The sequence below is a fragment of the Somniosus microcephalus genome, chromosome 5 (assembly GCF_052327205.1).
Source record: "Somniosus microcephalus isolate GS21.2 chromosome 5, FLI_Smic_1.0, whole genome shotgun sequence".
Classification (NCBI taxonomy): Eukaryota; Metazoa; Chordata; class Chondrichthyes; order Squaliformes; family Somniosidae; genus Somniosus; species Somniosus microcephalus.
The window spans coordinates 311,615,657-311,637,301 of NC_140991.1; positions in this window are offsets into that span (position 1 = coordinate 311,615,657).

Here is a 21,645-nt window from a genome sequence, read left to right on the forward strand (position 1 = left end):
CTGCATATACCATGGGGCTGGTCTTGTCTACAATGCTGTAGGGCCCCATGTACAGTGGTTCTAAACTCCCTACTCGGGCATAGTTTCTCACCATGACCTGATCTCCGACTTCCCACTCAATTGCCTTTCGGGGTCCAAGCAGCAATCTGTTGCCCTGATGCTGCCTTCCCATGTTCCCAGCCGCTTGCCCATAGATCTGTTTCAGGTGCTCAAAAAGGTTCCGGGCAAATTTGTCCCGATTTACGTCTCGGAGCTGCCCCTCAGTGAGCACCGGGGCTAGTACATGGGTGGGGGTTCGCATGACTCTTCCAGTCATTAATTCGTGCGGGGAGTACCCCGTACTTTTAGACTGGCTAGCCCAGATCCCCATGAGGACTAGTGGCAAGGCCTCCGCCCATTTCTGGGGCGAGTCCCTCGTCTCCTTCCTCAGTTTTTCTTTGAGGGTGCAGTTCATGCGTTCCACAATCCCAGATGACTGCGGATTGTGGGCCACGTGCCACTTCCCTTCAATGCCTAAGAGCATGAGGGTGTCCTGCATCACTTGGCCAGTGAAATGAGCCCCTCGGTCAGACTCCACAAATCGTGGTAGTCCCCACTGCGAGAACACCTCCCGGACCAAGATCCTGGCAGTACTAAGTGCTGTGGCTGTTCGGCATGGGAAGGCTTCCACCCACTTGGTGAACACATCCACCAGGACAAGGCAATACTTATAGCCTCCCTGGGCGGTGGGCAGGGGCCCGATGTAGTTGACCTGTATCGACTGCCATGGTCCCTCTACTCTCCTGATGTGCCCCATGGGCACCTTCCTTTCTGGGGGTCTGGGTTGTTCGCAGCGCACACTAGGCAATTGGCGCAGAACTCGCGGACATCGTCCCGAAGTCCTGGCCACCACCCCGCCTGTTCCACCCATTGCCAGGTGACCTCAGGCCCGGGGTGTCCTGCTCCTGGACCCTCGTGGGCCAGTGAAAGGGATTCCCTCTGGTGCTGCTGTAGCACAACCCACTGTTCCTCTCGGAACAGCATGCCTGCCTTGATGGGGAGGGCTGCTGTACCGTATGGACCCTCTACTTCCTTGCCCTCAGTGATGGCCTTGAGGACTGTTTTTAGGGCGGGATCTAGGGTTTGGACGGTCTTGAGGTCTGGGGGCAGTGTTACCCCTGTGGTACCCTGAGTCCCATCCCTGCCTCGGATTACTGCCACGGGTTTGGACCCATAGGGATCCCAGAAAGTGCCGGTGTGGGCACCTTCCCTGGCTAGCGTATCCGCTTGCTGATTACCCTCGCCTGCGGGGTTCCGTGGAGGAATGGGCCTTTACCTTGTGGATAAAGACTTCCCCTTTCTCTCCCACCGCAGCCAAGATCTTTTCTAACAGGGGCTTTATGGTTAAGGGTCGCCCATCCGCAGAGGTATATCCGCGATGGGACCAGATGGCTAGGTACTCCGTACACGAGTTGCATGTGAACATGCTATCCGAGCAAATCGTGTAAGGGGTGGGGACGATCTCGGGGTGTGTAACGACGTACACTACCGCAGACAGTTCAGCCTGCTGGGCGCTCATGGTGCTGGGGAGCTTAATCGCCCGGGCAATGTCTGCCGCGGGGTCACAAACTCCACACCCTGTGAGTCGTTCGCCAGCGGATACCGTGCTGGAACCGTCTACGTAGATCTCGCGGCCCGTGGGATGATCCCGGCCCGTAAACTTACGTCCACCTCCCATACCCCTTCTACAGAACACCGATGAGCTGTTCCGGGATATACCATGTTGGCCACGAGCTTGGGCTCGCAGAGACCCTTCACCTTCAGCTCCATCTGTGAAAGGAGGAGGGTCCAGCGCGCAATGCGTGCACTGCTTACTGTCCCATCCTTAATCCTTCCATCTAGAAGCATTCGGGTGGGTGTGTGATGGGTGAGGAGAGTGATGGGAGAGGTGCCTGTGAAGATCAGAGACCTTTTCACATGCATGGCCAGAAGATGCCACTCGCAATTGGAAAAACTCCTTTCCACATCAGTGAGCACCCTGGAGGAATAGACCACTGGCCTCAGCTTGCCGTGTCGCTCTTGAAGCAGTACAGCGCTCAAGCTATCCCTGCTAGCCGCTACCTCCAGGAAAAACTCCTCTCCCCCATCTATGGCCCCCAGGGCTGGTGCGGTCTGCAAGTCTCTCTTGAGTTTCTCAAATGCTGCCTGGCAACCCTCATCCCAGGACCACTCCACTCCCTTGTGTAGGAGTCGGAGCAACGGGGCTGCTGTGGCTACATAATCCTCAATGAAGTCTCTGCAGTACCCGGTCTGTCCCAGAAAGGACCTCACGCCCGTTACGGTGGTGGGGATCGGTAGATCTTGTACCGATTCCCGTCTGGCCTTATCTGTGGCTCTCTCACTGGCGCGGATGGTCAGACCCAGGAATTTTACTTCCTGCTGACCGATCCGTGCCTTCTTTGGGTTCACTTTGAAACCCTTTCTGCCTAACAGCTCCAATAACTCGGCCAATAGTGGGCCGTGCTCCTCGCTGGAATCTGTGAACAGGAGCAGGTCTTCCACATACTGCACTAGCTGATTGGGCTGGCTGAACTCTTTTAAACTCCCTGCCATGCATTGATGGAAAATGCTGGGCTGTTGTGGAAACCCTGTGGCAAGCAATCCCAGGTGTACTGTTGCCCTTTAAACGTAAAGGCAAACTTGTACTGATCCTCCCTCCTTAAAGGGATGGACCAAAACCCATTAGAAATATCCAGCACCATGAACGTGGTCGTGGATGCTGGGATACTTCCTATCAGGTCGGCAACTGCTGCTACCGTCGGCGCGCAGGCTGGGATATTGCTATTGAGGAATCTGTAGTCCACCGTGGCTCTCCAGGAATCGTCCGGCTTCCTCACCGGCCATAACGGAGAGTTTACATGGGTAACTATCGGTCTCAACACGCCCTGCTGCACCAGTGAAGATATTGCTGTCTCCATGTCGGGCTCCGCTTCCCGGGGGAAGTTGTACTGTTTTTGGGGTCGGGCCATGGGGTCTCCATCTACTCTGACCTCAAACTCGGTGACCCTCCCGCAATCGTGCTTGTGAGTGGCAAACGCCGTCAGGTGGTCTGACACGAATGCCTGCAGATCTTGTGGGACGCCTGCGACCATGAGCTCGAGGTCGTAGCCCTCTTTCGGCTTCACGGTGCACAGGGTCCCTCTTTCTCCTTTCCCTGGGATGACGACTACCTTGCCCAGCTTACCCTTACCCGCTCCCCAAAGACAATGATTTCTTAGATCCACGAGGATCCCGTGTTCTACCAAGAAATTGGACCCGAGGATCCCTTTCCCATTCTCCACCTCCCACTTCATCAGTATACACTCCCACTTGGTGCGGAGCGGTCCTAAATGAATGGAGAGGGGAATGGAAAATGCGCCAGCCTGTTCCTTGCCTGTGAAGCCCGACAGAATATACGGAACCCCGGTGGACAGGGGCGAGGCGGTGGGGTTACCTGCGTGGATCACGGTGCACGATGACCCGTATCCAGCAAATAGGTCCCTTTCACCTCTTCCACCTCCATCTCCACGAGGGGTCGTCTCCATACATCATATCGCAGTGCACACAAGTAAACGGGCTGCACCAGCTCTAGTCATGTGGGCACAGCGGTCGGGGTTTCAGGAGCGACAAGACCAGTGGTGACGGCTATCTTCCCCTGCGAAATCATCAGAGACCGCATTGTCTCTATGATTGATTCAATCGCAGCGGGATCCATAACTGCACCAGCTCCTTGTGCTGGGGCAGGAGCTACGGCTTGGGTTTGGGCTGGTGCTGGGGCGGCGGTCTGGGCTTGGGCTTGGGCTGCGGGAAATTTTCCCTTATTATCCTTCCACGGATTTCTACAGTCCTTGCGCCAATGTCCATCCTTCCCACACCCGTAACAATTGAGCTTGGCTTGGATAGGGCGATTCCCCTCCTGACGCCACTCCTTCTTGCTTGGGGCTGCGGGTTTTGCCTCATGCACCTTCCCCTTCTGGGGAGGTGTTTCCTGACCTCTACAATTCTTATACGCAACGTTGAGCTGGCGGAGCACCGTCTCCTCCGTGACACCGGGACCTTGGGGATCAAACCAAGATCTGGCTAGGGCCCATATCTGTGGCAAGCTGTTGGTAACCAAGCAACGGAGCCAATGAACCCGCTGTTCATCGTTCATTGCAACCCGTTCAGGCATGCCCGGACAGCTGCGTCGATACACTGGCCACAGCCTTTCTGCGAAAACCCGTGGGGGTTCTCCAGATAGCTGCACGGTCCCTTCCACATGGTCGAACGGACTACTGTCGTCCACTCCCATTACTTCTAAGACTTCCTCCTTGAGATCTGTATACCCTTTCCATCCCCTCTTACTCTCAGATGAGAGGCACTGAAGGATTGTGCAATCCAGGGAGAAAAGCAACAGTTTCACCTGTTCCTGATCATCACAGTCATTAATGGCTGCTGTTTCCTCTATCTCCCTGAAATGAATCGAGGGATCTCCCTTTACTGTGAGTCGTGTGAGGTGGCTCACCATGGACCTTAATTGTGGGGCAACGTATGGCACCATGAGTTGGTTCTGGTGGGGTCCGACATTACCATTGGCGCCGTTGGGACCGAACCTCTGGTGCCAAGCAGGACACATTGGTGCCGGTCCCGGCTTCGCTCCCAGTGGCTGTTCTTCCTCACATTCCACCTCGGCTGCCTCCTCTTTTACCACCCCCTGTTGTTCCGGCCAAGTCTCACTATAGCTCGGTGGTGCTGAGGGCTCGGTGGCTGGTACCACAGTTACTTCAGCTGGAATCGGCTGTTTTGATTCCTTTAAAAAATCCATGTGACTGGCTTTAGGGCTGACGAGACACATCATGCCTTTTGCCTTAACCAGGGCCGTTCTTAGGTCCTCTATGGTCTTTTGGCAGGGGCCATGGTCTGTGCTCTCAAACCCGTGCTTGAGGGCTAGCTTGTAAGCTGCCTTAACTTCCACTACTCTCTCCTCCTGCGCTCTTAGCTGTTGTGCGAGGCGGGCGTTTTTCTCCCGGATCCTCGTTTCATTGATCTTTGCCTCAGTAACCTGGCACTCCAGGTACTCTATCCTAGCCTGATGTTGACTAGCTACCACTTGGCGTTCCTGATTTAGCGAGCGCTGTGATGAGTTTTTCCCCACCCATGGCCTTTTCCTCCATCTCTGCTGCCTGGCTTGTAATCCTGGCTGCCTGTGCTGCAACGACCTGGTCCAACATCTGGACCTGCTTCTTGTAGTGCCTTCTCCACTGACTTCTTATGCTCGTTGTTCTCTGTCCACCTGATGGCTGCGTCCACCGGACACCCATCCAGTAAGAGATCGGAAATCCACTGCTTAGTGAGATTTACCTTGCCAAAGACATAATCCGCTATCCTCTCATCCATTGCATTCCGACCATTCAAACTTGGATCTATTACATTGCAATCCTGCTGCCAGAGTCCTGCCGCGGTCGCCATTTTCTGTAAGGGGTTTTAGATCGCAGAGGTTTCTCTCTCCAGAGGCCTCGCTCGCTTGCACAGTAAAACCTTGAGTGGTTCGACCCACTCGCCCCTTAGATTCTGTACTCTGGACTTTGGGGCAGGAACTACAATGTAGAGAAAACTCTTATAGACCAAGTTTGATGAAACAAAATGAAATTTTATTGCATATGGAAACACAAATCAAAAGCGAGCAAATAAGAGAGTACATGGGAGGGAAAAACACAAACAAATCATAACGACACAATACTAACTAAGGCAAATACAGGCATATTATACTCTACAAAAATCATCATGAAATAGGGAAACACACGGAACATCGAGGGACAACAACTCATGTTAATTATACCCTTAAATATCCACCCCCTTAAACCTATCTAGATCTGATTATGGAGGGCCAGAAACATGCTCACCAATCCAACTAGGAAGTGCAAGGTTTTGAACCAGTCTGCGTTTGATCCTTTCAGGCGTCCCGTCTCCACGTGGATCGTAGAGCCCCAGCGAGCTGCGCCTCACCTCTCTCCTGAGGTGGGGGTCGGGGGCGGCTGCTCGACCTCGGCTTCTTCTGTCGTTTTATTTTATCTCTTCTCCCGAGCCGGAGCGGGGGTCAATGGCCTCTCAATGTTTTACCCCGGGGCGGGACGCCGGTTCGAACGACCTTCTTGATGGCGGTTTGGTCTTCTTCTTCTTCCTCTCCGTCGATGGAGAGGAGTCACGCTGATCTTCTCCCGAAGCGGCTCCTCTTTACCCAGCTCAAAAGCTGGACAGGCCTGCAAGCTGCAAAGCTGACAAATGGCAACCCCTACCCGTGTGTTCTCACAATTATACTTCTTTTCCAGAAGCCCTTATCTCGCGCCAAATCGGGTTAGTCTTTGTTTAACTTTTGGCGGGCTTGTTGCACAACGGGGTAGTTATTATATTTTAAACTGTTCTTGGATGGCTGGTAACGGGCCATCTCTGGTCTGGAATGACCTTCATTGTTTTTAATGTCCTGGTGATGTCCTTAACGGGCCCTTGATGCTCTGCTCATGAATATGAAACTGTTCCCTTTTGTCTGGGTCAACATTTAGATGGCCTTTATCTGCAGGCCGATCTCGACTGGATCTGCATCCAATCTATATGTATATGTGGGTGCCTGGTTTTGTTCTCTCAGAAACGGCTTCCAGAACTTACTTTGGGCTGAATCCACAAAGCTGTCTGAGGATTTGCAGGAACCATTTTAAAGTGTCCCAATAAGTTGATCACGGGGTCTGGCGGCCATTTTGATTGCCCCTTTTTCTGGGTTTCTTTTAAAACTGTCTTTAAAAATCATGGCCTCTTCTGCCATTCGACCCTTTATAACATAAAGTGCAATTTTGCGAATTCTACAGAGCGGTTATGTAGACAGCGCACTCTAAACAGGCAGGAGCCAAATATCAATCTGAAAATTGGGGTCCTATGTCCTTCGACGGTGCCTGCAATTCTAAAGTACTTCATTGGCTGTAAAGTGGTTTGGGACGTCCTGAAGTCGTGAAAGGCGCTATAGAAATGCAAGTCTTTCTTTTTCTTTCAACTTCTTTGTGTTCGACTCTTTCCCGGCTGCAACAGGGATATTAGCAATGTCAGTCAATCTGCAGTACACGCTTACATAACGCAGGTGTCCGATGCCATGGGGGCAACCAGATACAAGAGGGACAAAAGGAGATCCAAACAAATGCATTGCAGCCGAGACTAAATGAAATAATAAAAATTCTTTCAGTACTTAACAACAGGAGGACATTCAGAGCACCTTAAAATACACGAATGGACTGAAATTGAGATAAATACAACCTAAGTAAATAATCTGAATGTTTACTTTCTCCAAGTATTCACATGGGGAAGATTTGAGTCATGTGCTCTCCCTAAATAGAGTGAACCAAAGTCAAAGTAACGACTTTGATATAAATGAGATGAAGGTGAAGGGGCTGAAAACAAACAAATCACCATGGATAAATGGTATTTATCTCAGTGTGCTGGAGGTGAGCAGGGAGAAGTTTTGTGAGGCATTGACAACCATTACAATGGAATGGCTGGACACTTTCAAAGAGCCGGCACAGGCACGATGGGCCAAATGGCCTCCTTCTGTGCTGTACGGTTCTATGACTGGGGAGGTACCAGTAAATTGCAAGCAGGCCACTGGTGTGCCCATATTCAAAAAGACAGATAAAACAGACACAGGCAGCTTGCGACAGATCCCTCAGCCTCACCTCCACTCTGTGAGGTGTTGTCACATTTGGCAACCAGCTTGCAGTTCTGAGGCTGTGACGCTGCTCACTTACAGGAGCTCCCAGCATCGTCACTGACTGAGTGAACTCGGTCTCCAAAATCCAGAAGACCTTAGCTGCAAGGCTCAGAAAAGAGCACAAAGTTAAGGCATGAATATTACTTTTAACGTATTGGCTTTCAACGGTACAGCTGGCATATAAGGGAACGATACAGTCTGTGAGGAATTGTCACATTTGCCATCTTGACTGCACTCTTAGGGCTCTGGGATATTTGTCACTTGTGGCTCAGTTGGGCGGCACCCTCACCTTCTGAGTTTGTGAAAGGTTGTGGGTTCACAGTCCCACTCCAGAGACTTAAGTGCAAAAATTTAGGCTGACACTCCCAGTGCAGTGCTGAGGGAGTGCTGCCCTGTCGGAGGTGCCGTCTTTCAGATGAGACGTTAACCCGAGGCCCCGCCTGCTCTCTCAGGTGGGCGTAAAAGATCCCCAGGCACTATTTTGAAGAAGAGCAGGGGAGTTATCTCCCGGTGTCCTGGCTAATACTTATCCCTCAATCAACATTACTAAAACAGATTATCTGGTCATTATCACATTGCTGTGCGCAAATTGGCTGCCGCGTTTCCTACATTACAACAGTGGCTATGCTTCAAAAAGCACCTCATTGGCTGTGAAGCGCTTCGGGACATCCGGTGGCCGTGAAAGGCGCTATAGAAATGCAAGTCTTTCTTTCATTTCCTTTCATTGCAGGGATTCCCAGCACTGTCAGGGATTCATCATTCAATCAGGTTTTTACACAGTTGGTTTCAGCCATTTACATTGCAATTTGTTCACCACGCTGTTGGATTAACACACTTTTCGACATTTATCCTGGTTAAATGGTTGATGAGCTGCTTGGGAAGCATTGAAGGATCGTGATTGCACGTGGCTCTTATCGTTTTATTGTGGTGAACGTAATTCTCAGGAATCAACGAGACAACGTGTGCTTCTTCTGTTTTGATGCCGAGGATTACTGGGCCCTTGATCTCCTCTACTCCCAGATTTCGGGCCAGCCTCCTGTGTTAGATGTGTAACGATGTGTCACAAACAGATATGAAGTTGCAGCCAAGTAGTCTGGTCACAAATTAGCACCTTTACTCAGCTCGGCTAAGAAGCAGCTAGCTTGAAATTGGCTAGTTGCGATCTTATAGTGTACGATTGTTTCTAGGGGAAACCATCGGACAAGTGGCTACACAGAAGAACATTTGTTATTAATTACAACCTGGATTCGCCTCTGATATTTACTCAGTCTTACATGATGCCTGGAAACTGTTCAAATATGAAAATAGGTGCAGTGAAGTTCATCTCCAAATCTAGGAAACAGCTGCCTTCGAACATTTGCAACCGAGTGCCACCAGTACTTACGATAGCAAAATACTGCAGATGCTGGAAATCCAAAATAACAACAGAAAATGCTGGAAAAACTCAGCAGGCCAGGCAACATCCGTGGAGAGACAATAAAGTCAACGTTTCGGGTCAAACCCTTTGTCAAGACTCAGTACTTACTTCAACAGTATGGACCTGGAAAGCTGCATTAGGAAACGAGAGCCTGCTGCCTGCATTGATGGAATGGACCGAGAATGTCCATGTAAGAAAAAATCAATTTTGTATAAAGAAATAAAGTGGCGCCTTGTAAGCAGTGTAGATGAAAGCATAAAATTACAAAGGGATATCGATAGATTAAGTGAATGGTCAAAGCTGTGGCAAATGGATTTCAATGTAAGCAAATGTGAGGTCATCCACTTTGAACCTAAAAAGGATAGAGCAGGGTACTTTCTAAATGATGAAAAGCTAAAAACAGTGGAGGCCCAAAGAGACTTGGGGGTTCAGGTACATAGATCATTAACATGTCATGAACAGGTACAGAAAATAATCATAAAGGCTAATGGAATGCTGGCCTTTATATCTAGAGGACTAGAATACAAGGGGGTAGAAGTTATGCTTCAGCTGTACAAAACCCCGGTTAGATCACACCTGGAGCACTGTGAGCAGTTCTGGGCACCACACCTTAGGAAGGATATACTGGCCTTGGAGGGAGTGCAGCGTAGGTTTACCAGAATGATCACCGGACTCCAAGGGTTAAATTATGAGAAGAGATTACACAAACTAGGGTTGTATTCCCTAGATTTTAGAAGGTTAAGGGGTGATTTGATTGAAGTTTTCAGGATATTAAGGGAACAGATAGAGTAGATAGAGAGAAACTATTTCCGCTGGTTGGGGATTCTAGGACTAGGGGGCACAGTCTAAAAATTAGAGCCAGACCTTTCAGGAGTGAAATTAGGAAACACTTCTACACACAAAGGGTGGTAGAAGTTTGGAACTCTCTTCCTCAAATGGCAATTGATGTTAGATCAATGGTTAATTTTAAATCTGAGATTGATAGATTTTTGTTAACCAAAGGTATTAAGGGATATGGGGCAAAGGCAGGCATATGGAGTTAGGTTGCAGATCAGCCATGATCTCATTGAATGGTGGAACAGGCTCGAGGGGCTAAATGGCCTCCTCCTGTTCCTATGTTCCTATGAAAGAAAGTCTTGTATTTCTATAGCCCCTTTCATGACTACCGGACATCCCAAAGCGCTTTACAGCCAATGAAGTACTTTTTGAAGTGTAGTCACTGATGTGCCTCAATGAATCCGAGACTCAATGTTAACGGAACAAAGCAAGGCTTTTATTAACTCAGAAAGTAATACACATTGGAGAAGTGTCTCTCATCCAGAGATCTGCTGTACTGTCTGAGAGACACGCTGGGCTTGCTTAAGTAGGGGCCAGGTATGGGCGGAGCCCTACACACAATACAATCCAGGTAAGGAAATGAAACTGAAACTAAACTAAACACAGAGAATACAGTGCCTGATGAATGGCATATTTCATCACAGTCACTGTTGTCATGTAGGAAGCACAGCAGCCGATTTGCGCACAGCAAACAGCAATGTGATAATGACCAGATCATGTTTTTTAGTGATATCGATTGAGGGATAAATAATGGCCCAGGACACCGGGGAGAACTCCCCTGCTCTTCTTCGAAATAGTGCCATGGGATCTTTTATGTCCACCTGAAAGAGCAAACGGGACCTCGGTTTAACATCTCATCTGAAAGGCGGCACCTCCGACAGTGCAGCACTCCCTCAGTACTGCACTGGGAATGTCAACCTAGATTTTTGTGCTCACATCTCTGGAGTGGGACTGTAATCCCAGAAGCTTCTGACTGAGAGGCGAGGGACCTGCCAACTGAGCCACAGCTGACACTATAACATACCCAATAAAAATGTTTCAATCAGTTATTTTCACGTAAAATATTTCATTAGGAATCAACTGAATAGTCTTCCAGGGAACTGGATGTTGTAGTTTACTCACCAAGCAGATGCATTAAAATGCTCAACCACATTGAGTTTGAATGATCCCACTTCAGTTCAAGGGTGTGGTACAATAGTGGTTATGGTACTGGGTTAATAATCCAGAAATGTGAAGTTTACATCCCACCATGGCAGCTTGTGATAGTTCAGTTAATTAAATCTGGGAATTAAAAGTTATTGGCCCAGAAATTCGGGTCGGGGGCTTCCCGCGGGTGCAAGCCCCCGACCTACACTTACCTAGCGCGCCAGCAGTTGACCTCTTGGCCTGCGTGGAATTCCTCTCCGAGGCCTGTCCCAGAGGCCGGCGCGCTATGCTGGCGTGTCCCAGGGGCGTAGTTAGTGCGAAGCATCCCCTGGGATCACGTGAGCAACAGGCAGCCAATCGGAGCAGGGAATGCTCCATTCATAAGTCTTGACAGATAGACCTGTCAAAATGTATAAATGCTGAGGCTGTAAAGCTGTACTTTACCTTCAAATAAATTTTTAAAAAACATCACACTTTGTAAATAAACTGTAAATGACATTAAATAACTATTTTAAACAAAAATTTAAATTTTTGAAAAAAATAATTTTATAAAAAGACGGGGCTAAAAATAAACTTACCTTGCTTTAAAGTGCTTAAAAGTAAAAAACCTGTGGAAAAAATGTTTTAATTTTAAATAATTGACCACTTACCTTTGAAAATGAAGTCCTTATGGCTGCTTTTTACATTTCTAAAATGTACAGACTTACCCGCACGTTAAAACCTGAAAAAAAAAGGAAGTTCAACGCGCACGCGCAGACTCCCACGCGCACGCGTTCGACCTCTGAACCCCTTGGTTCAGAGGATCGGAAGTGCCGGTTTCCCGCGCATGCGTAGTGCATGCAAGATTCCGGCACTTCCATCGGGTCCACGTGTGAGTACTCCGTCCTCACGCGTTGCGACCCGAATTTCTGGGCCATTGTCAGTAATGAAATTTTCAGATTGTCATAAAAGGCCAACTTGTTCACTAACGTCCTTTGGGGAAGTAAATTTGCTGTCCTTACCTAGTCCACCCACTGCAATGTGGTTGACTCTTAAATTGCTTATCCAAGCCACTCAATTGTCACCACCACCTTCTCAAGGGGCAATTCGGGATGGGCAATAAATGCTGGCCTTGCCAGCGATGCCCACGTCCCGTGAGTGAATAAATAATAGCTACCTGTGAACGCAAGCCCACAAAACTACCCATAATCGGTCAGTAAAGTGGTCATTTTGCTCGGTGGGGCAGAGTTTCAGGCACAAGAGTTTGGTGCACTGGAAACGCTTATGGTAAAATTGGGCGCAAGCTGCTGACCATTTCGCGTCTGTTAATTAAAAGCTTATTTTGAACCCGAGATATTGGAGCTCAGGGGGAAAAAAATGCAAACTGGTGGACAAAAGGCTTGAGCGATCTGATAGTTTGTTTCATTTTTTCTGATTGGTTAGATTTTCCTGAGTACTGCTAGTTATACAATTCTGTGGGGCTTTTTTGGGAACCAATCAGAAAGTGTGACATTAAAGTATGACACAGTGTAATGTGATGGACATAAAAATAAATCGAATTACACAGAACTTAGAGCACAGAAAAAGGCCATTCAGCCTGACTGGTGTTTATACTCCACATGGGCATAAACAAGCATGATCTGTAATATTATGCTCTCGTTAATACATTACTGCTGGATCTCCGATGACATTGCTGACAGTAAGACGATACGCGTTTTATAAAGAAAAGGGACTTACACTGTTTACATGCAATGGCTGCACGCACCAATGGTGTGAGCAATCTATACTGGCAGCCTCCAATTTTACAAGGCTAGACCCCTTTCTTCTCATATTCCTAGGCTCCCTGTGCATGAGAGCAGTGCAAGAAGGCTGGCCAGCATCATGATTGGCTGTGCAAAAGTTGACAGAAATTTAACATGCAGCTACAGCAAGCAATTAGGAAGGTAAATGTTACGTTAGCCTTTATTGCAAGGGGGTTGAAATAAGGAAGCCTTGCTGCAATTATATAGGGATTTGGGGAGCCCACACCTGGAGTACTGTGCACAGTTTTGGTCTCCTTACCTAAGGAAGGATATATAGGTACACTATCTCTTATCCGAAAGCCTTGGTACCAGCTGAGTTTCGGTTTTCGGAATTTTTCGGATTTCAGAAGGTATTATTATAAGACTGGGAAATTTGTATTTAATATAAATTTTAAAAGTTCAGGCTACCTCTTGCGACTGTTCCGTGTCTCATTCCCCTTCCTGCTTCTCTGGAAAGCCGGATATCGGCTGACTCCTACTAAGCTGGCCCGCAAATCAGGTCGGGGGTCGGGTGGGGGGGGGGGGGGGAGAAAAGAATATCGGACGGGCCGCTGCAGCTATCGGAAGGGCCGCTGTATTGTTGGGTTCACTCTCCCGGTACCTCCTTCACACTGCCCGGCTCGGCCCGCAATCTCCTACCCAGGAGGGAACTCTGTGACCCTCTGCCCTGCTCAGCGTAAGTCGTGCGCCACTCTGGTCATGTCGTGCGCACGACTTACGCTGAACGAAAAGACTTTCGGTTTTTAGAGGTTTTCGGTTTTCGGAAGTTCGGATAAAGGATAGTCTACCTGTACTTGCCTTAGAGGCAGTGCAACGAGGGTTCACTGGACTAATTCCTGGGATGAGAGGGCTGTCCCATGAGCAGAGATTGAATACATTGGGTCTATACTCTCTGGAGTTTAGAAGGATGAGAGGCGATCTCATTGAAACGTATAAAATTCTTGGAGGGCTTGACAGGGTAGATGCTGAGAGGCTGTTTCCCCTGGCTGGGGGAGTCTAGAACTAGGGGGCACAGTCTCAGGATAAGGAGTCGGCCATTTAGGACTGAGATGAGAAGAAATTTCTTCACTCAGAGGGTTGTGAATTTTTGGAATTCTCTACCCCAGAGGGTTGCAGATGCTAAGTTGTTGAGTATATTCAAGGCATAGATCAATAGATTTTTGCACGCTAAGAGAATCAAGGGATATTGGGATCGGGCGGGAAAGTGGAGTTGGAAGATCAGCCATGATCTTATTGAATGGCGGAGCAGGCTCGAGGGGTCATACAGCCTGCTTCTTACGTGCGGGGACAGGTAATCTGCAAGACAACAGCTCTAGAGAGGAGAAGCAGCAAAAGTTGTGCTTTACTGGAAAAGAACTGTGAGCAAGGACAGTAAAAGTGGCCTGAGGTGCATGTCACCAAAACTGTCTGCAAACAGGGATATGGGGAAAAGTCTCCTTTTGACAGAGGAAGCTTTGGAAGTCCTGTTGCATGGGGTGTAGTGTGGCCCGGCCTTGCAGTCCCCATTTTATACAGCTTCCTAGCCAAGCAGCAGTGTGAGCTGTGGCTCAGTGGGTAGCAGCCTTGCCTTCTGAGTCAGAAGGTTGTGGGTTCACGTCCCACTCCAGGGACTTGAGCACATAAAGCTCGGCTGACACTCCAGTGCAGTGTTGAGGGAGCGCTGCACTGCTGTCTTTCGGATGAGACGTTAAACTGAGGCCCTGTCTGCTCTCTCAGGTGGACGTAAAAGATCCCACGGCACTATTTTGGAGACCAGCAGGGGAGTTAACTCCGGTGTCCTGGCCAATATTTATCCCTCAATCAACATCACTAAAAACAGATTATCTGATTAGTATCACATTGCTGTGAGTGGGAGCTTGCTGTGCACAAAACTGGCTGCCGTGTTTCCCACATTGCAACAGTGACTCCACTTCAAAAATACTTAATTGGCTGTAAAGCGCTTTGAGACATCCGGTGGTCGTGAAAGGCGCTATATAAATGCAAGTCTCTCATGCAGTGCTCAGACCTAGCAATTATAGAATGGGCACCTCCCCATATTAACATAATAATCAGATCAATGAACCTTACGCAAACTGTGTGGCAGCTCAATGTGCCCAAAGTACTGAGAGATTGCATGGACATGGGTACTGTTCATGGTGACAGGCCTCTGTACCTGATATTGCAACATTCCAAAACCCACAACTCAGCCCTCTACTTGTATTATTGACCCCTTGTTACCCCTACTCTTTCCCTCAGTAACACATAGAGTCATAGAGTCATAGAGTTTTACAGCACAGAAAGAGGCCCTTCGGCCCATCGTGTCCGCGCCGCCCACCCATCCCTGTCCAGTCTAATCCCATTTTCCAGCATTTGGTCCATAGCCTTGTATGCAATGGCATTTCAAGTGCTCATCCAAATGCTTCTTGAATGTTGTGAGGGTTCCTGCCTCCACCACCCTTTCAGGCATTGAGTTCCACATTCCAACCACCCTCTGGGTGAAAAAGTTCCTCCTCAAATCCCCTCTAAATCTCCTGCCCCTTACCCTGAATCTATGCCCCCTTGTTATTGACCCCCCCACTAAGGGGAAAAGTTCCTCTTTATCTACCCTATCTATGCCCCTCATTATTTTGTACACCTCAATCAGGTCCCCCCTCAGCCTTCTCTGCTCCAAGGAAAACAACTCCAGCCTGTCCAGCCTCTCTTCATAGCTGAGGCGCTCCATCCCAGGTAACATCCTGGTGAATCTTCTCTGCACCCTCTCCAAAGCAATCACATCCTTCCTATAGTGAGGCGACCAGAACTGCACACAGTACTCCAGCTGTGGCCTCACCAGCGTTTTGTACAGCTCCATCATAACCTCCCTGCTCTTATATTCTATGCCTCGGCTAATGAAGGCAAGTATCCCATATGCCTTTTTAACCACCTTATCTACCTGCTCCACTGCCTTCAGGGATCTATGTACATGTACACCAAGGTCCCTCTGACCCTCTGTACTTCCTAGGGTCCTACCACTCATTGTGTATTCCCTTGCCTTATTTGTCCGTCCAAAATGCATCACCTCGCACTTTTCAGGGTTAAATTCCATTTGCCACTTTTCCGCCCATCTGACCAACCCGTTTATATCGTCCTGTAGCCGGAGGCTTTCCTCCTCGCAATTTACCACCCCACCAATTTTCGTGTCATCTGCGAACTTACTGATCATACCTTTTACATTTTCATCCAAATCATTTATGTAGATCACAAACAATAAGGGACCCAGCACCGATCCCTGAGGTACCCCACTGGACACAGGCTTCCAGTCACAAAAGCAACCTTCGACCATCACCCTCTGCCTCCTGCCACTCAGCCAGTTTAGGATCCAACACAGCAACAACTTGCATTTATATAGCGCCTTTAATGTCGCAAAAAGTCCCAAGGTGCTTCACACAAGCGTTAAGAGCAAAATTTGACAACGAGCCTGTAATACCTACTAGATAGCTCGAATGATAAATGAGTGGATAGATAGCTAGATAAAAAGAACAGATCAGAAGAACAGAAAAAAAAGATTTACAAGAATGATACCAGAAATGCGAGGGTATACCCATCAGGAAAGGATGAACAGGCTGGGTCTCCTTTCTCTTGAAAAGAGAAGGCTGAGGGGTGACCCAATAGAGGTCTTTAACATTATGAAGGGTTTTGATAGAGTGGATACAGAGAGAGTGTTTCCACTTGTGGGGAAGAGCATAATGAGAGGCCATCAATATAAGATAGTCACCAAGAAATCCAATAGGGAATTCAGAAGAAATTTCTTTACCCAGAGAGTGGTGAGAATGTGGAACTCGCTGCCACAGGGAGTGGTTGAAGCGAATAGTATAGATGCATTTACGGGGAGGCTGGACAAGCGTATGAGGGAGAAGGGAATAGAGGGTTACACTGATAGAGTTAGATGAGGAAAGACAGGAGGAGGCTCGAGTGGAGCATAAACGCCGGCATGGACTGGTTGGGCCGAATGGTCTGTTTCTGTGCTGCACATCCGATGTAATCCTGGGATTCCTTAAAATGCTACATTCCTTGTGTCGCAGCCTTCGTTCACATCCAATCTACTGTTAAACCTTTACTAATTGTCCCTGAAGATGCAAATTGAAACCGACTGATCTTGCTTTCCACGACAAAAGATCAAAGGAAATTCTGCGCCTCGGTCCTTCCATTTCGCCTGTTTGCTAAACATATTTCCTCACGGTTTAAAAGGTTGCATAAAGAATAGGATGAATATATTCATCAACATTGATTAAAGCATGAAGTTCATCATATCCTTCAGGTGCAGTAGACACTGATTTGCCACAAGTGCTTCTTCAGACGTGTCTCATCAGTTTTCATGACTGTCGCCGAACATCAATAACATAATTTACTTTTTTTTTTATTATTCTATCTTTTTAGTAGAGCATCTTATTTGAAAGATAAATTTAAAACTGGTGCACCCTCTCCGTCTAAAGAGTGACATCTCTTACAGTTGCAGTCGCTCGAGCCTCTTCTTCTCCGAACGTTCAAATAATGCCAAGATGATTTAAACTTACACTGCTCACATATATTTCAGCTTCAAGCTGCACGAATCAAGCTGCTGAAAGATTGTTCGCAGTACACCATTTCAAACATCTCTGATGATATAGATTGAGAATGGATTTCTGAATAAAAGTGGTTACTAAAGTCGATGCAAATGTCATAATTTTCCTTTTTTATTAGGAAGAACAATTCTTCGTGATAGAGTTAAATCTTACTGTTACAAAGCTACCAGCAATATGATTCTTCTTGTCAAGGGTCATTCTGTTGATATTTGAGATCGCCACATTCTTTAATATCATTTCCCCTGTGTCAGCTGTGGCTCAGTGGGCAGCGCTCTCGCCTCTGAGTCAGAAGGTTGTGGGTTCAAACTCCATTCCAGAGACTTGAACACAAAAATCTAGCCTTCCTGAAATTAGCTTTGACCATATATCCGTGGCATAACTAAGGCCGCCTATTTCCACCTCCATAACTTTGCCTGTCTCCACCCTTGCCTCAGCTCATCTGCTGCTGAAACCCTCATCCATGCCTTTGTTATCTCTAGACTTGACTATTCCAACGCACTCCTGGCTGGCCTCCCACATTCTACCCTACGTAAACTTCAGGTCATCCAAAACATGGCTGCCCGTGTCCTAACTCGCACCGAGTCCCATTCACCCATCGCCCCTGTGCTCGCTGACCTTCATTGGCTCCCAGTTAAGCAACGCCTCGATTTCAAAATTTCTCGTCCTTGTTTTCAAATCCCTCGATAGCCTCGCTCCTCCCTATCCCATTAAAGGTGGTATATAGATCTAGGCTGACACTCCAGTGCTGTGCTGCACTGTCGGAGGTGCCGTCTTTTGGATGAGATGTTAAAGGGACGCTCCGTCTGCTCTTACAGGTGGATGTAAAAGATCCCATGGCACTATTTCAAAGAAGAAAAGGGGAGTTATTCCTGGTGTCCTGGGGCCAATATTTATCCCTCAATCAACGTCACAGATTATCTGGTCATTATCACATTTCAAGATGATTTAAACTTACGCTGCTTAAACTTGTAGAAGCTTGCTGTGTGCTGATTGGCTGCTGCATTTCCTACATTGCAACTGTGACTACACTTCAAAAAGTGCTACAATGGCTGTAAAGCGCTTTGGGACGTTCGGTGGTCGCGAAAGGCGCTATAGAAATGAAAGTCTGTCTTTTTTTTTAATTAATGGGATGGGTAATAATGAGATGTGACTGCGAACAGGTACAATGAAAAAAAAACGAGTAATGCTGGAAATCCAAAATAAAAAATAGAAAATGCCGGAAGTGCACAGCAGGACACTCAGGACACTGAAAGAGAAAGTTAAGTTAATATTTCAGGTGGATCCTTTCATTCATAAAGAAGAGTAAGTTAGTGGACATTTGTTATGAATAGCACCCAGCAGACAGAAATGACTCAAGAATTCATAAGGGACTTCATTTCTGAATATGTTAAGATGTCGGGTCTGTCTGTTGGATAAGTGCTGGATAATTATATTTCAATTTTTGTCATGGGCTTAAAAGTTGACTTTATCCATGAAAAAATACTGCTGAAAATGAAGGCAGACAAGAAAGAAAGAAAGAAAAGAAAAGGAAAGAGAGAAAGAAAGGAAGGAATGAAGGAAAGAAAGAAAGGAAGGAAGTAAAGAAAGAAAGTCCCAAAGCACTTTGCACCAATGAAGCATTTCCTGAAATTAGCTCCTGACCGTATATCCGCGGCCTAGCTAAGACCGCCTATTTCCACTTCCGTAACATCGCCCGTCTCCGCCCCTGCCTCAGCTCATCTGCTGCTGAAACCCTCATCCATGCCTTTGTTACCTCTAGACTCGACTATTCCAATCCATTCCCTGCTGGCCTCCCATGTTCTACAATCCGTAAACTTGAGGTCATCCAAAACTCGGCTGCCCGTGTCCTAACTCGCACCAAGTTCCGTTCACCCATCACCCCTGTGCTCGCTGACCTTCATTGGCTCCCAGTTAAGCAGCGCCTTGATTTCAAAATTTCTCATCCTTGTTTTCAAATCCCTCCATGGCCTCGCCCCCCTCCCTATCTCATTAAAGGTGCTATATAGATACAAGTTGTTGTTGTGTAGTCATTGTAGTAATGTAGGAGACTCCACACGTTGCAGCCCTGCAAGCATCTTATACTCTCTTTACTTTACATGGTTGCTGCTGGTAGCAAGCACACCATCGGAGGCAACCCTGTAAAGTAAGCCAAGAAGCGTCCTCTTAAGGAGAGTTTTGCCTGTTAATTCCGAGCTCTGGATAGCAGTGAGGGCAGATATTGAACAGCAGCCAATGTTGTTTGTGAGCAGCTCACATTTGCCATAGGCTGACTCACGGAATTGCAAGCGTCCACGTCACTTTCCACACCATTGGAGGATCTCCCGCTAAGACAATTTTTGCACTAATTTCAAAATGTGTCAAGATTCTGCACCTGCGGCGTTATCCACTGTTGCCAAATGCGGGCTGCAGCGTAAACCGGGGCAAACTCCCCCAACAAGGGACACCAGATCGTCTTACAGAGCCACTCCTCGCGCTTTAACGATTGGTCACACTAGCTCCACCCGTCTTCAGCATATTCACGTTTGACCGTCTAGTTGATAAGGGAACATTCAATATAAGTGTATGATAACTTGCAGCATGTACAGGAAAAGGTGAAACAATTGCTTTAAGGTTAAAAATTCAGCAGGAGCAAGTTACTGGGCAGAGAACATTTACCACCTTTGGTAATGGGCTGGCCATGACTCAGCCAATTGCACAAAGAAACCATATGAATATTTAAATCACCTTATTAATACTGTCCGGTGCCCATGCTACAAAGACAGACGCTTGCCCATATCCACGCATTCGGGGGCAATATGAAGTCAATCTTCCCAAACGTGTATTTCAAACCCATTAAGGCAGAGAGTGGATCCCAAAATGGCAACACGCAGAATAAGAAAGATTAGCGACAAAAATAAATTGCTGGAAAGCTATTTATACCCCATTCTATAAATGCTGTTGGAGTTTAATTTCTTTACTTATTTCGCCCACTGGTTTTACAGTATTTGCTTGTCCTGTCATGACAGACTGTTCTGGCAGTATTTCAGAGAACAGCCAGAACGTGAAGCTGTCAGTCTGACTGAAGGCCATCTCTGTTGAAGGGTGGGTTTTTAATCGAAAACTGAATTACAGTCTTTCCAAAAGACATTAAATTTTCATGAAACTACTCCTTACAGCAATGAGATGATACAAATTATGTACAAGCTGCTTGATCCTATGTCCAATTACCATATTTCAAAACAGAGCAGGAGCAGGGCTGCCGAAAGGACCTCGCTCCCTCACAATTACAGTTAAATGCAAAGGTTACCAACTGTTCAAACTCACTAATACAAAAAGAAAATACCGCAGATGCTGCAGATCTGAAATAAAAAACAGAAAATGCCGGAGACACTCAGCAGGCCAGGCAGCATCTGTGAAGAGAGAAGCAGAGTTAACGTTTCAGGTCGATGACCTTTCGTCAGAACTGGAAAAAGCAGGAAATGGAACAGATTTTTAAGCGAGTGTAGGGGCTGGGAAATGGGGGAGGGGAGGAAAGAACAAAAGGGAAGGTCTGTGATAGGATAGAAGGCGGAAGAGATTAAGAGACATTAAGAAATATTCAAGGCAAAAGGAGATGGTAATGGAACAGGTTAAGAAACAAAGGATGGCTCGAGATGAAGTGTGAATTGCGCTGGCAGAACGAAAGACAGCTGCCCTGTGGGAGAGAAGAAAAAAAGACACAGATAAACTCACTGCTCTGTATCTCCCCGAACAAAGATGCTCGTGTGAATTTTCGGGGGCCAGAGTAATGCCATTTTCCTTGAGTGCTGTGCCGGGAATTCTTCTATCCCTTAAGAACATAAGAAAGCATGGGACATAAAAAAAAGGCCATTCAAGCTATCAAGCCTGTTGCTCCATGTGCAGTCTACACTGTCATTGACTCTCCACATCTTACTTCATCTGCTGAGCAATGATGATCACAATAAAAGATTTCTCCTTGTCCATTGAATGTAAGCGAGCAAAACTTGAGGGATATCGATTGAACATTACACCCTACATTAGTCAAAGTATAATGAATAACGTAGGGTGTAATGTTCAATTGCTCGCTGAGTTAGTGTCAGCCGTGGCTCAGTGGGCAGCACCCTCGCCTCTGAGTTATGAAGGTTGTGGGTTCAAGTC